We start from the raw sequence: 15,093 nt of genomic DNA on the forward strand, positions 1-15,093 counted from the left end.
GATGCATTATACAAAACTACAAAATGACAATTTTGCAGTGCCTTCCATTCGCAGAGATTTGCTGAATACTTAGGGAAAGACAACCTCCCAAATTACCTGTATGGCCACTCAGTGCCATGCTTGAAAGGCAATTCCTCCCTGTTCTCCTCTGGGTCTTGCTTTCCTCTCTGTGCTTTTGTTATTGACTGTCGCATTTGTTGCGCTGCTGTCCTTGAAAAAACATCTCTCTGCAAGAGCCTCCCGCAGCCCTGAATTCCAAGGGTTACAATGACAGTGCTGCCTGAAGCAGTATTTCCTTTTCCACGTTCTGCATTTGCCAGCTGTTAACTTCATCAAGATCCTGTATTGTGAGAGTCTTAAAAAAGGGGGCAGCTCAGTTTTCTCCATAGCCTTTGTGTGAAGGCTGCCAGGCCAGATTCGACCCTGGAAACCAATTAATTCAATGGAGTGCCATGACGTGGCAGGCAGGGTAGAGAAGAATTCAGTGGTAATTTTGAAAAAACTGCTTCCAGTTCAGGAAAAATTCCCAGTCGCCTCTGGCTTTTTAATGCAAGCTTTCCTGATAAACAGAGGGGGTAGGTATCACCTCCTCTTTTCTGAAATACTGATCATTTGTCTCAAATATCAACAGCACTGGAAAGCTGCATGGGGTGAGGTTACTGGCCCGGATTTCACTGCTCTTCCAAGACAATAGTGGATCTATAGGACACCCCGTGCCTGTGGGATGACTCAACTCACAACTATCCCTCCTACCCAGTCACAGAAGTGATAGCTTTGACCTTTTGCTCATGGAAGAAATGACAGGGAAGGAAGGTACTCCACATCTTTAGTACAAACTGCAGTGTCACTTTACCAGGGGATAGCAAGGCTCTGGAACAATTCAGGATAGGAAGTGAGGAGGGCCTGTGCATTGACTGAGATGGCAGGTGACATTTCAAAAAGGCAGGACAGGATTAAGCAAACTGGAAGAGGGACAGGATGCAGGCATGAAGAGATCTTTAATGTCATACACACCCTTAGAACACTTTGTATGCAGCATATCATAAAATTGGAGCATCCCTCTTATGTCTCTCTCCTGGAGCAGCAGCTATCTCAGGAGCACACCAAGTCCTCTGCTGCTTCCAAGGTTTCTCCTGTCTATGTGTGCCCCAAAACTGACTTTGCTTCATGTAGGGAAGCAGATAGAGCCTGTGCAGCAGCAGATATTCCAGGAGTTTCATTGGAATCCAAAATCCACTGCATTTTCCCATGATATCTGCTGAAGGGTTTCAGGATGAGGGTAAGTTCTCTGAAGGCTTTTGCTCTGCTTGAAAGTGCCAGTACAACTCCTCACTACCCTTGGTGAGAGCACAACTAGGACAAGGCTGAGCACTTTTGAAAATCCTGGCCTAAAACTATGAAAGGATCTTAATTTAATTACTAAGTCTAGTGTCATTTTGTTGTCACTAATCCTTTTACTGGGAGCACAGCCAGCACACAGCAATTGCTCAGAGCTGTCAGGGTCCCCAGGCTACCCATATTACACAGTCTCCCAAAGTGGGGATCCACAAGTACTGATTCCAGACCTGTGCTTCTAGATTTGGTGTGGGTCACATGTGAGCCCCTAACGGAGTGTTTCTATTGAATTAACCAGAGGACACACTGAGTGTTTATGTCCAGGTGCACTGTGTGCAGGTTCATTGCCTGCCATTCTGCCTCCCACTACACTTCCCTGTGGTTGCTTTGTGGGAATCCTGTAGGCAGCTCCCCAAAGAGAGCATCTCATTGTTTTTCAGCATCTGCAACCACTCCAGAAAAAAAATCAGAAAAGTGTGGTGTGACACTAGGATGTCATTTCAGCACCACAAGTGGGACATGCCTCCATTCATCTCCATTTTCTGGAGGGCTTTTGCCAGGCTGTGGTCCTAAGAGAGGCAATGCACATGCCTACAAAAAGGAACAAGGAACAAGATTTCCTCATTACCAGAGGCCACACACATGGAGATAGAGCCCAGGTGGAACCAGAGGCAGCAGGTACATTGGACACATGGCTAGCTGTCCTTTCTGCTGACATGGGTGTGAGGTGTAAGGCCCCTGGAGCACCCACATGTCTGTAAAAGCAATGCAGTGCTGGCAGGGAGCCATCTCCAAAGTGTCTTTTCTAACACTTTTTCAGTACCTTGTCTAGCAAGTTCCAAGAGCCATTGGTCTCCACAAATCTTGCCTGACCAAAGCTGTGTAGATAAGCCAGAGAGGCCTTGGTTCTCAGCCTGTGTCAGTAGCACTGATGGAGATGACAGAAACCACTATGAGAAAGAGGAGAACAGAATACCTACCTCCAGCACGTTTCCTGAAAGGACCAATAGTGAAATTATCTGTCCTCAAAATGTGGAGTAACACACTGACTTCCAAAAACTCTTGGGTTTTTTGCGAACAGACCTTGATTTTGGAGAATAAGGCTTCATCTTTATGTAAGTACAGATCTTTTTTCAGCCATCTGGGCTTTTTTGTCGTTTAACTGGACAATGGCAAGTTTTTACCAGCCTTTTTTTAGGCTATTTGAGGCAATGTTGCAAGCTTTTCTCATAAAAACACACCTAACAATCACACAAGACAATCAGAGCGACACAAAGACATCTGAAGGGTCAAATGTGTAAAAAAAAAAAAAAAAAAAAAAAAAAAAAAAAAAAAAAAAAAAAAGAGAAGTATTCAGCTTTTCTCTTCCTTGTCGTTCTTTCTCTCAATTCTTACCTATTTTCTGTTCACACAACAGTGGGCAAATCTTCCTACCCTCTCATTCAGGCAGCAGGTTCCAGCCCCTGTAGCAACACCTTCTAGGGAGAGTTAAAATCAGAGCTGCAGACACCTAATTCTGAATTCCCCTGCATTTTGTTGTTGCCAGTTCCTGTCTGAACACCACCATGTGCTGCTCCTTTACACTTCTGCTGCCCACAGGGGAAAGCCCTCAGCGGGAGGATGTCAGATCCTGTCAGTACACCAGAGAAGGTTGCAGGGATGAAATGTGTGGGATGGCAGCCTGCATAACCTCCTCTGCTCTTCACATTGAGCAGGAACCAAAGAGCAGAGGAGGAAGGAAGGCTAGGGCGGGTATAGTGAAGCATTAAATAGCACTTGCTGGATCCCTGCTTGGCAGGGATTCACATGTCCCTCTTTCTAAGTCTTCTGTTTCTGGGGAAGGCTAGAAATGAGGAAGCAGGAGGAAGCACAGATAAACTGGTGGGTACAAAATATGCCACACCTACCACAGGCTGCTGTGCCTGGGATTCTACAGAGCTCCCAGCAGGAAAGAAAACTGGGTGTCAGCCCTGGCCCAAGTTCCTAGAAGACATGCATGCAGTGATGGTATAAATATCCTGTCCAGGATCCCACCTACAACATTTGGGATCAAATGTACTGAACAACCCCACTAATCCCTTGCGATCCTTGGCACAGGGCAGCCCTCTCCCCTTTCCCAAGAGGGCTTTGCTTCTACCTTGCTTTTCTCTAGGTAGTGGAAGAAAGGCTTCTTAATGAATAAGGGAAAAAGCAAAAATACATGGTGCAAGAGAGCACTCACTTGAAGTTCTTATGCCAGGGCTCTCCAGGACTGTTGCTAGAGAAAAGAGTAATTCCTTTTGCTGGGAATTACTGGCTGAAATGCTGTGGTCTGCATTATAGCAGGAGCCATGCCAGATGGCAAAATTGGAATTAGAAAGGTCCCAGGACAAGCTCAGTCTACCACAACTACAGGAAGATGGTTAGTTCTGACAGGTTTCCAGAGCATCCACCCCACAGCCCGTGGCCACAAAATTCTCCCCAGGGCTCTGTAACAAGCTTGAGACCAACAGCAGAGAACAAAAGCCACAGCTTTTGTGTTCCACAGGAAGAGAGCAGTAGCCATCACAGGCAGCCCCAGTGTCCTCAGTGCCTGCTGTAAAACTCCCAGATGAGCTTTAGAAATTGGCCAGGCCTCACATTACAAAGAGTAAAGGGAAAAACAGAGTGTCCAGTAGTACCTCCCCATTTGACCTAAAGAGGCAATTGCAGAGGTCAGCTTGACCCCATGAGCATGACCAAGATGCACAAGACGGAACAATGTAAAGACCATCCTCCCACTTAGACAACCTTCTCCTTTGCTTTAGCCACTATTCTGAGCTTCTGCTGATGAGGAAAGGAAACCTGGGGGACAAATAGTCCTGTAAGTTGATGAAAAAAAAATCCTAAACAGCTTTTTTTTTTGTCTTTCTTTCTGGCCTTAGAAAGAGTACATGTCTGACGGGGGCCTGTTTATTTGCCAAGGAATTAGGGAGTTTTGTGCCTCCCTTTATTCTTATGAAAAGATAATGACCTTCTGGTGGGAAAATCCAAGCAGTGCCAAGAAATATGTTTTGGAAGCTTTTCAGAGTCAACGAGTTAGAGGCAAACAGATTCTCTGGAGAATAAAAGGGCAGATGGAGCTATACAACCCTGGACTTCAGTTTAGGCTTGACATATTCTTTGGATCTATGAATCTACGATGTAATCAAGGGCATTTGCCTCCTATTTGACCCCAGTGGAGAAATTTGCAGTATTGGCACTGCAGCACCCAGCCATGTAGTGGGGTGTGTCAAAAAGGCATCACTGTATTTTGTACACGCATCCTCAGCTGGAGCTGCTGCCTTTTTCCCAATCTGGAAATGAAACTCAAGATAATTTTAGTAAGGAGGTAATATGAAAGGGGATTTTTATTTGAAGGCCTTCAGAGACAGTTATGGAAAGATGTCCACAAAAGCCCACCACCCCCAGGGGTGAGTTCATTTTCATAGGTTTTAGGAAATTAGCATAATTGATAAAAGGCACCAATTAGGAGAACAAGTGGTGATGCAATTCCCCACCAGGTCAAGGCCCTTCTCTGGATCCCCCATTCAGCACGAGCTGTACTTTGTCCATGACAATCTATCTCCAGGAGTTGTTCTCAGCCTTGGTTCTCAGGAATAACCAAGATAGTACAGGGCCTTGTAGTTCCCAGGGTTTGGAGCTCTGGAATGTGTTTTGTTTTTCTGCTCAAGGAAAGGCCATGGAAAAGTACTGGGAAAACTAGCCACTAATACAATAGGTGACACAGTTACAAATATACTTGTGAAGAATATTTGAACATAGAACCTACAAAAGAAAAAAAAGGCAAAACCCAAACATATCAGAGTGAAATTAGGTAGCTCAGGCACTCCCATACTTGGCAGCAAGGCTCCAAGCCAGCGGCAAAACCCATGCAGAACCTCACTGATGCTTGGCTCTCACTGAGCTCTGCCTTGCTGTGACTCCCAGGTAGCTCATACACAGCTATGGGCACACCTTTCCACTGTTGCACAGGCACAGCTTGCCAGCACCATACAGTCCGTCATTCTGGCCTGGGGGAGTTAATGGAGTGCCTAACCCTGAGGCTGGCTGGGCTTTCTGCTGTTCCTCACCATCCTCAGGAGGCCCTGCTAAGATCCTAGTTCAAGGTCCATCTCTGGATGCAAGCGTTGCTGAGAGATTCTTGTATTGTTCTCCCATAGGGACCATGAACTTATATTTAAATGGAGAGAGGCATCTGTTTCCCCATCAGCACTCATGGCTGACATTTCCACTCCTGCCAGTTTCCAAAGTGCAGCTGAGAGCGTAGGTAATCACAATGGACAATGGTTCTCTCTTTAACAGACCATGACCTGGGCCACTTCCTGGAGAGGCATATGGCTCAGCACGCTTTTGCTTCCAGGGATCCCCAGAGATCTCAGAGAGCTGCTGGAAATGTCAGTCATTCCCTGAAATTCAGCCTGCAGGCTTCACCACAGGAAGTGAAGTTATTTTGCTCAGCCCTGCAGCTCCTCAGCATCTTTATCCAGCAATTTCACATGGAAGTACAGGACAGTTGGTGATGGACTTACCTCCTGCCTTCGGTCAAAGAACAAAGGCCAAGCAAATAATACCAGGTTACTGCAGTGAGCGACACATAATCAACTGTAAAGAGGTGTAAGGATTACATCCTGAGAGACCTGGGCTGCCTCAGCTCCTCATCAATTGCTTTCACTCACAGCCCATTTTAAAAGCTTTACAAGCTCTCAGCAGTCACAGATCAGTTAGTTAAACTCTGGTTTCTGAACTTTTCCTGTTATCTTTGGACACCTGGGTCTGTGAAATTGCCTATTAACAGAGCGATTTAGCTAATCTCAGAAGAGTACATGTGAATCTAATGGTCAGATATACTGCCTTGACAGATCAATAAGGCACATTCCAACTCCACAGACTCTAGACTTCCTGGGGCTGCGTGGTGGGATTTTTATAGTTGCCAAAAAGTTCTGCCTGTGTTTGTGAAAGAAGGAAAAGAGAGAAGCAGAGAAAGGGTGAGGTATTCAGCCACAAAATATTTTGAAAAGCCTGAAGAAATTTTGGGTTCGATTGAGATATCCTAGAGGCCCCATTGTAATTGCTTCTGCTCTCTAATTTCAGAGGAACTATACTTCTGTGGAGCCAAAAGGCTTTCTAGATCCAGGTTGAGTGGGTATAGGAATCTGGAGATGCATGTGCATAAGCCTGTGTTTCAAGCACCTGGGCATGAGACTGTGGGGGGCTTGCTGCATGCACATGTGACAACATTTGGACTCATTGATGTCCCTGGGACAAAGGGGGCTTGCAGCTCTGTGATTCTGACCACAGCATGCAGAGGTAGCTGGCAATTGAGAGATGGACACCTGCACCACCTGTGTGTACTTCAGCAGGGAAGACAGGCTGTAGTACATTAACTGGCACATCTTTTGTCACTCTGCTGCCTATCCCAGCAGTGTGGCTGCTCTCAAAGATCATGCCCATTTCTGTAAATAAACTCTGACAAGGGCCTAGCCCACAGCTGGTGTAACAGAAGACCATGCAGCGGTGCTAATTTGCAGCAGCTGAGAATTCGCCTCAGTGTCTCCCAGCCCAAAACAAAACTCTATTAAAAGATGGTTTATCAAGTTCAAGTGCAGTGCAAAAAGCCCTGTTCCTATAAGAGGTGACTAACTGGGTGACTTGCAGCAGCAATACTCCTGCTAATGTGCTCAAGAGATGGTATCAGGTCTACACTCCAGCCTTCTCCCCCCCCCCTCTCCCACAGTCCAGGTGCAGCTGACCATGACATGCTGATGGTAATTCTGGCAGCATTCTGACCCAATGGATTTGCTCCTAAAAAATGAGTCTGAGAAATTCTCTGCATACATTGAAAACTCTCCCTGCAGACATCTGAAAGCTGTGTCTTCCTTGTAATATCTTCTGTTTTCCTCGCCTCCCTCTCTTGTTCCCATCACATTTGCCCAGAGGTTTGCCACAATGTACATCAGAAGATGATATGCCACTTTGTGGCAGAAAATGCTGGCAGCTCCACTGCCTATAGAAAGCTTGGTTTGGTCTATCTCTGCCTCAGCACAAATCACTTATTTACTCTGCTTCTGCAGACCCCGCAAAGCTTCGTGCTTTGCCCTCCAAGTCACTCAGTGTACACTTAGCAGCAGGGATGAAAGAGGCTTCAGGAAATAGCCTGCTGAGAAGTGAGGCCTCCCAGGACTCCAATCAACCCCCCTAAAGGGGAAAAGCCTAGGGCTAGAGAAGAAATTCTAATTATAACAACAGACCTGCAGTCATTCCCAATTATGTCAAGCTCTTCAATGAGGAATTAAACAAGTTTAAAATGGGTGCACTGTCTTATTCTTCCCTCTAGCATTAGTAGTGGTATGCTGTAAAAAAATGGCCATATCTAAACAACATGTGAAGGGACCATTAACGTGGCATATGACTGACAGAAAAAAACAATATTAGCGTGATAGACTCATCCCTTCTTACTCCACAGGCATGAATTACTACTGAATTACAGTAGGTTTAGGCTACCATAACACCTCAGACTGAATTGGGGATGATTCTTACGTGCAGCCAACAAAAGCCTAACAAAGCCTGATTGCTGGAATCTGGAAAACTGCAAACATCACAATGTGAAGTAAAAGAAGAATTTGTGCTAAAGAGCAAGAATCATTGATTATGTTACCAGCAAGCAAGTAGGTCAGTTTGTATCTTTGGATCAAGGCTGAGGAACTTTCCAAGGTGCAGAACTTGAAAGTGTACCTCAAACATAATTTTCATGCTCAGAATCAAAACTGAAAAAAAAAAAAAAGACTGTAAAATTATAATAAAATCATAGTTGTCCATTGCAGGATGAGAATTCATTAAACCAGTAAAGAATTAGTACCACGGAGATTAAATGGGACAGGTCATAATTGCATGAGCACAGATTGAGTCCTGCCGTCTCAACAACTGTTTCTCCAGAAGCCTTTGCTGGCACTTTCACATCCGCACATCTCGGTGTGAGGGTCTTTAGGTTAAGTACCCACGGCTGATACCTCCCTCCCTGTTGCCTGATTCCTTCTCTGCCTTCCCCATTATATGCAATAATTTCCACCCATGCAAAGTGGGTGGCATTTTACACTTACTTCACTTTCTCTTCAGTCAGGTGTAAATAGCTGCAAGAGGTGTGAAACAGAGTAGAGCTGGGGGATGATTAAGAAAAAAAGGCTGAGAGAAGATTACTTCTCTCCATAAAATCTGCATCTTGCCTCTAGCAAGACTGTAGTTGGAATATGGTTGAGAAAGTGAATATTCCTAGAATTCTCTAAGAATATCTCTAGTAATTCAACATGTTTTTGTACAGTACGTAGCACAGTAGAATGGTAATAAACAACATTTGCATCACTGTACCGAGAAGAACCTCTGAATGTTGTTTGTAAAATGATACTAAAGAGATTCAAAAAGGCAAAGAATTCAGGCCGAAGAAAATATTTCACATGGGAGCAAAAAACAGAGATAGACCAAACCAAGAGCATGGGATTACAAATGAAAAATTGCAGTACTTTAACTGCAGTAGCAACAGCAAGCTGCAAAGGACGGAGCACTTTGCTTAATATACATAAAAATCTTTTCGTAATTAACCTCTTTTACCAACTGTCTATTGGAGGAATCTGTCACCTCTGCTCACTTATTCATTTTGCATAATCTTCCCTCTCAGGCACTTTTTACCACGCAAAGTACTTCACAGAGCTGTGCAGCTGACAACATACAAGTTTGCAGTGAAACTTTTTCTTTTTTGACAGCGCAGAATGTCTCAAAAGGCTGGTAAAGCATTTCTTTTTAGTCTCTCAAGTGGGAGCAGACAAACCTTGACAACATACTATGTGTTGTAAGAACAGGACACTGAGCTTTACTCTACCTGCACGCCTGAGTGACTGTGATATCCCGGGTGCTGGATACTTGTGCCTTCTGCAGTTTCCTCCAGACCTCAAAATGCCCGAGCCAGAATGTGGCCCACTGGGTCTGCACTGTCCCTCACCATCGTCTGCTCTGCCCCTGCCTGGCACTAAATGCATGTGTGGGAGTCATTGTTCCTTCTTATTCTCCTTTTTTTACTGGCATTATGTGCTTGAGATGCTTTGGGTTTGATATTGGGGCAGATTCTTATGGTGCAGTGCAACTTGTAGGGCATCTTTAAACCATTTCATATCCACACAAGAAGTTGCAATTAATAAGGAGCTACTTGGGGGTGAAAGGGTCTGCTATGACAGCTTAATCAAACTGAAACCTGTCCCTAGCTGCCCTTCCTTCCCAGGAGACCCACAGGGATTATGGGGTGGATTCTGTGTTTTATCCTTGAATTAGTCCCTGAAGACTGTTTAGGGCAGCTTATATGCAGAGTCAGGCTCCTGTGCCTGCAAGAGCTCGACCCCCAGGGCACGGGGTGTGTGTGTGATGGGTCACAGTGAGCAGGGCACACACCCTCCTGCCTCCCGGGCTCACCCAGCTGGCTGAGAGCACTGCACATCCCCGCTGCCTTTATTTGCACAGGAAATAAAAAAGAAAAACATAAATATGTTTATGTATAAAACCTATACAAGACCATATTTATCTCTCAGGTTTGCATGGCCTACAAATTAAGGCCAGAAGGGACTATCATACAGACCATTTAGTCAGGCACCTTGTGTACATATCACAGGTGATTTCATTTTATCCACTTTTCCCTGTACTGAACCCAAGAGCTTGCATATTTAAAAGACAGTTCAGCTTTGATCTGGAGCCATCAAAACATGGAGAATCCATCACATTCGTCAGTCACCCTCTCTGTTAAAAACGTGAGCCTTCTGTCAGATGCATTGCTCTGGCTTTGATTCCCAGCCATTGCTTCTCATTTTCTCTTGGACTGCCAGGATAAGTAAGCCTTTAGGGTCTGCCATTTTAGCCCTGTGAATTTACTTATAAATTTTAATTCAGGCACTATTCCATCTATTTTCTGACAAGCTAACCTCTGAGTTTCTTCCTGCAAGGCATTTCCTCCAGCCTGTAAAACAGTTTCTAGCTGCTTTCTCCACACTCCAATTTTTAAAGCATAAATTTTAAATCATGGACACTAAAAATATACACTTTTCTGTTTGGGTTTCTCACATGTTAAGAGGTATGAATTATACTCTGCTGCTTCCTCTGTCCTTATCACATGAATCACATATCAGCTTTTCCATTCTTTCACTCCAGCCAAATGTCAGACTAAGCAGCACTGAGAAGCACAACTAATCCATTCCTCTTTTTGGAGCTACTGGCATAAAGGTAGCCTTTGCCCTGTTTCACAGGGGACTTCCAGGTACTGGAAATTGCTCAGCAATGGTACCAATGGGCCCTGTGAACCTTGCATCTAGGTCCTTTACAGTCCTGCCCTGTACCTTCCCTGAAGGTATGAATATAATTTTTTTTTCTTTCTTAAAAGTTTTTCAACAGTCACTCTGCTTACTAATGGAAACTATTTTCTTATTTAAAACAAGGATATAAATTATTTTTTCCAACTGCAAAACAGAAATATTTATCCAGCACATCCATGTTTTCCCATCACTGATGATTTCCTTGTTCCACCTAATAACATATCCCATCACCAGATGTTCTCTTCTTTCCCTATGAGCAAACTGTTTTGATGATCTTTTTTTTCCTGATATCTTTCACTACCATGAGCAGCTTCCTGAATTTCATGCCTCTCAGCTACTATTTCTTGAAGTGCCTCTCCTTATTTTTCCACTTGCTGTAAACCAGAGAGAAGAGAAGAGAATACTTCTATACATGGCTTTCACCTCACCTCTGATCCAGCATTTGAGGTCTTTTCACGTCTTCTGGAGTTTAAAAGGTTCAGACACAGAGAACCATGAGTAAAAAGAATAATATGCTGTTCAGAGGACTACAGAGGATATAAATCATAATCAGACTGATTACTAACATTCAATTATTTCTGTTATTTAGTTACAATATTGCTTGCTGGTTTTTAATCATTTGATGTTGAATAATTTTACACTGCAGCTCAGTATTTTCATTTTTCTCCTCAGTACTTTCATTTCTCTCAGCTGAACCTTGACTTTCTGAAGTAGTTAATTCTAGCTCCAAGCACCAGTCTGTCAATTTTGGTCACACCCCCTGCTAATGCCCAATTACCCATGGGCTAGAACAAACTTGTCACCCTTGCTGAAGGGCATAAAACCTCCTCAGTCACTGAAATAAGGCTGTCAGTGGCACACCTGTTCAGCCAGGAGATGCTGAAATGAGGGGTGTTTTCCTCTTAGGGCTCTGAGGATGCTGAGAAGCCAGGGGAGCTCCCCATGGGTGTCCATTAGGAGAGGGCTTGGCACACAGGGCATGGACAGGAGCAGGGCAGCCAGACACACCAGGGCAGCCCCAGCCATGGGCCCCTGGCCAGGGGGAGGAGGGCTGTGGGCAACTGGAGCCCAGCATTGCTGGGGCTGACACGGGTTCCTGGGATGTGGGCAAGGTGGGGCATATAGCCTGCTCAGCAGAGAATTTTATTATTTTATAATAACAGTTGATTACAGCAATTAACAGAGCATTGCTGCCCCACAGGCTGGATCACAGAGTGGCAAATCACACTGCAGCAGCAGTGATGCCAGTGGTGCCACGGCAAGCTGCACTAGCCTGGGCTGGGAGAGCCTCACAGAGCTCCTTGGCAACATCCAAACATCAAGTTGCTTAATTTTCACTGCAGTGAGTTAAAAATGGTTCGGTGGATTCCTGGTAGACAAGGGTGTTTATTTTTAAGCTTGGATGACCAAGCCTCAATGGTCAAGATGCCTTAGCCCATGTTTCTGAAATAGCATGGAATTTCAGGCTTGAGGGTTTTGCTTAGAGTCATCCCTGGTGCTCCCTGTTTTCAGAAATTTCTGCTCAGTCACTCCTGTGAGGAAAGGCTGGGGCAGCCAAGTGCTCTTTCAGGAACAAATCAGACATTACCACAACACATGACAGGCAAGCCCTGAGGCCACAGGGCTTTGTTATGAAATCAGAAATGAAATAGGCACATTTTAGAGTAAATTAAAAACCAAAACAAAACACATGTACAAACCCCAAATTTCCACATCAGTAAATTACTCATTTCTTATTTATAAAAGAAGCATTTCTGAAGACTCATGGAGATTATTCTGTTTCAGCATAATTTTGTTTAATCAGGCTTTGAATTAATTAACATAATTAGTCACTATGGGGGGATAACTCAGACTGATTTTATGGAGCCTTTTGTTGTGCTGGTTCAGGTCTTACAGCTTCATTTAAACATGACTGGAGGGGCTGATTAACATGAGTTATTAATGCTGCATAAAATTGATTATAAACTAATTTTAGCTGCAAAACTGCATTTCTACAAACTTTCACCATGAGTAACTACGATGATTTCGGACTAAAACCAGTTTGGCTGAGGTTGAACAGCAGCACTGGCACTGGTGGCCTGCAGGCCTCACCACCAGGAATGGCAGAATCCACCCTGGCTCACACTGCTAAAAAGCCTTGAGCCAAACTGGTGTCACTGTGAGGGACCAACATCTCCCCTGCAGATGGAAATAGAAAAGTACAGCAAAACTTCTTCAGTTTTGCTGAAGAAAAATCTGACTGAGAAATCAGTGTGTAGTTTTTGCCATGGAATCGTAGAATGGCTGGAGTTGAAATGGACCTTTCCATTTCAAAAGGAATAGAAAGGAAAGGAATGGACCTTGAAGGTCGTCTGGCTCCCACCCCTGCTGCTCTGGGGACATGGGCACTTCCCACTAGACCAGGTTGCTCAGAGCTCCATCCAACCTGGCCTTGTACACTTCCACATGTGAAGGATCCACAGCTTCTCTGAACAATCTGTTTTATTTAGTTGACTTCTCTATTTAGCCGTCTGTTCACTGCTCATGTTCCTTCTGCTGTACCAGTAAAGACAGAAAAGGCCTAGCCTTGAAAATTCCCACTCTTAACTTTCCTTATAAATAAATTCAAAACAATTTCAAACATTGTCAGCCTGCTGAGCCGTCATGGGAATGTAAGAATGCATTTATGTATGTGTGCAATGGTTGGAAAGAATGTGACAGATCCTGCCACAATAAGTAGTACCTGAGCCTGCAAAAGGTCCCTGCCAATGGGTGTATTTCAGAAATAAGCAACTATGTAAAGTGTCTGGCACTCTGCATTGATCTTTTAGATTATTTATATTTTTCTATTAATAATAGTACCATAAAAATACAATAAAAATCTAATTTGGATAGTGTGGCCCTGGGTACTGTTAAATAAAGAAGATGTGAAGTTTCTAAACAAGATATCCTTGAGGTTTGTCTTTGAAAAGAAGGAAGACATTTCACACAGCCAGTGACATCTAATTTTTTCAAAGGCTTAGCTCAACAGTTCCAAGAAAAACAGTTCTTTCAGATGAAAGGCTGCACAAAAAGAAATGTCATGTGGAAAGGAAGAGTTTGGATTTCTTTGGGGTTTATTTTCAAAAAAAGGAAAAAGTGAGGATGGTGGAAGGAAACCAAAAAATCCAACTTAAAAATTAGGAAAAATGTAACATGCCTTCATAATATCTGGCATAAAATTACCCCCAAAATGTATTCATTCATGTCCCTGAAATCATCTCTTCCAGCAAATAAGATACTCCTCCTTTTCCAATAAATTATTTGTAAGCCTGCAACCTTCCTGTCTAGTAAAAGAGGGTGGGTTGTTGCTTTTTAAAAATTTTTCCTTCTATATATGCTGGCTCAAGACAATGGCCCTTGCTGACACATAACGCAGTGCAAAGTAGCGGGAAAAGTGCTGGCATTCTGCACTGGTAGAGCTTCTGCCCAACACCCAAAACTATGCACACAAGAAACTAAGTGAGGAGTTGGCAAGAAGTTTGCTAGCCAGCAGGTTCACTTGGGTAGCCCAGCACAGCGTGCTGAGAGCTGGACATCTACCTCTGGCTCTGGGAACGTGGGGGTGCCCAGCTGGGGTACTCACATGGGTACCAGCAGGAAACTCTGTACATCTATTTGTACTGGGAGAGAAGGAGGCAGAGCTGAAAGGATCAGCTCCCCAAGCACTTGCCAAGCTATCCACAAGTGCCTTGTGCTGTCTGCCTTTCTCATTACATCGATTAAAACCAGGGCTGGGTGAATATTATTTGCCAAATACATTATTTAGCAAATGTTGTTCTTCCTCACTGAATATGCTATCTGACTGATCATTCCTGCAGCAGCCTACGAGCTCTAGCACCATTCAAATACTATTAGCTGAATTATTTATGAGATGAACAAAGACAAAATGCATTGAATAATTTATTCAAAGAAAAATTACTTCCAGTATTTGGTTAGCTCTAATTAGATCCTCTTTTCGGCTAGATTACACACATACATGCACTTGTTTAGGCAGACATACACACAGGCACACGCTCACAGACTCAAGAGAGCCAGATTTGGGAGGCACAGCAGATTAGCACCACTTTACTTCACTGATTTTATTGCTTGAGGCCCACTGGCACAGTCCAGATCAGAACAAAGCCTCATAAGTAGACTGAAACAGTGAGTCCAAATCAGAAATTCTGAATTTGAAACTGAATTCTCCATGCAAAGTGCAGGGTGATATGCAATGGGTCAGAGAAAAGGGAGCTGATGATTCACCTAGCAGTTGATTTTAGGATAATTTAAGAAGCAAGAACAAAATAAATTCTGCCTCAAGTGGATCATAAGTCTCCCATCTTTGACAGAATGCATGTAAAGAAAGAGACTGTTGAATGTGTTGATTGGCAAA

At 43.9% G+C, this 15,093-nt stretch overlaps 1 long non-coding RNA gene across 3 annotated transcripts in view; it reads right to left on the bottom strand.

Moving 5' to 3' along the window:
- Nucleotides 1–15,093, bottom strand: part of LOC135298149 (uncharacterized) — an 88,465-nt gene that overhangs the window by 55,450 nt on the left and 17,922 nt on the right. The window contains exon 1 of one of the 3 annotated variants that reach the window (XR_010360142.1): nucleotides 9,227–9,340. The exons of 1 other annotated variant lie outside the window; for it this stretch is intronic. This is a non-coding gene — a long non-coding RNA (uncharacterized LOC135298149). Of the gene's footprint in view, nucleotides 1–96; nucleotides 210–9,226; nucleotides 9,341–15,093 lie in introns of those variants that run through there. One more of the 3 variants, XR_010360141.1, reaches the window with a different exon arrangement.

Source organism: Passer domesticus, chromosome 3 (genome assembly GCF_036417665.1).
Source record: "Passer domesticus isolate bPasDom1 chromosome 3, bPasDom1.hap1, whole genome shotgun sequence".
NCBI lineage: Eukaryota > Metazoa > Chordata > Aves > Passeriformes > Passeridae > Passer > Passer domesticus.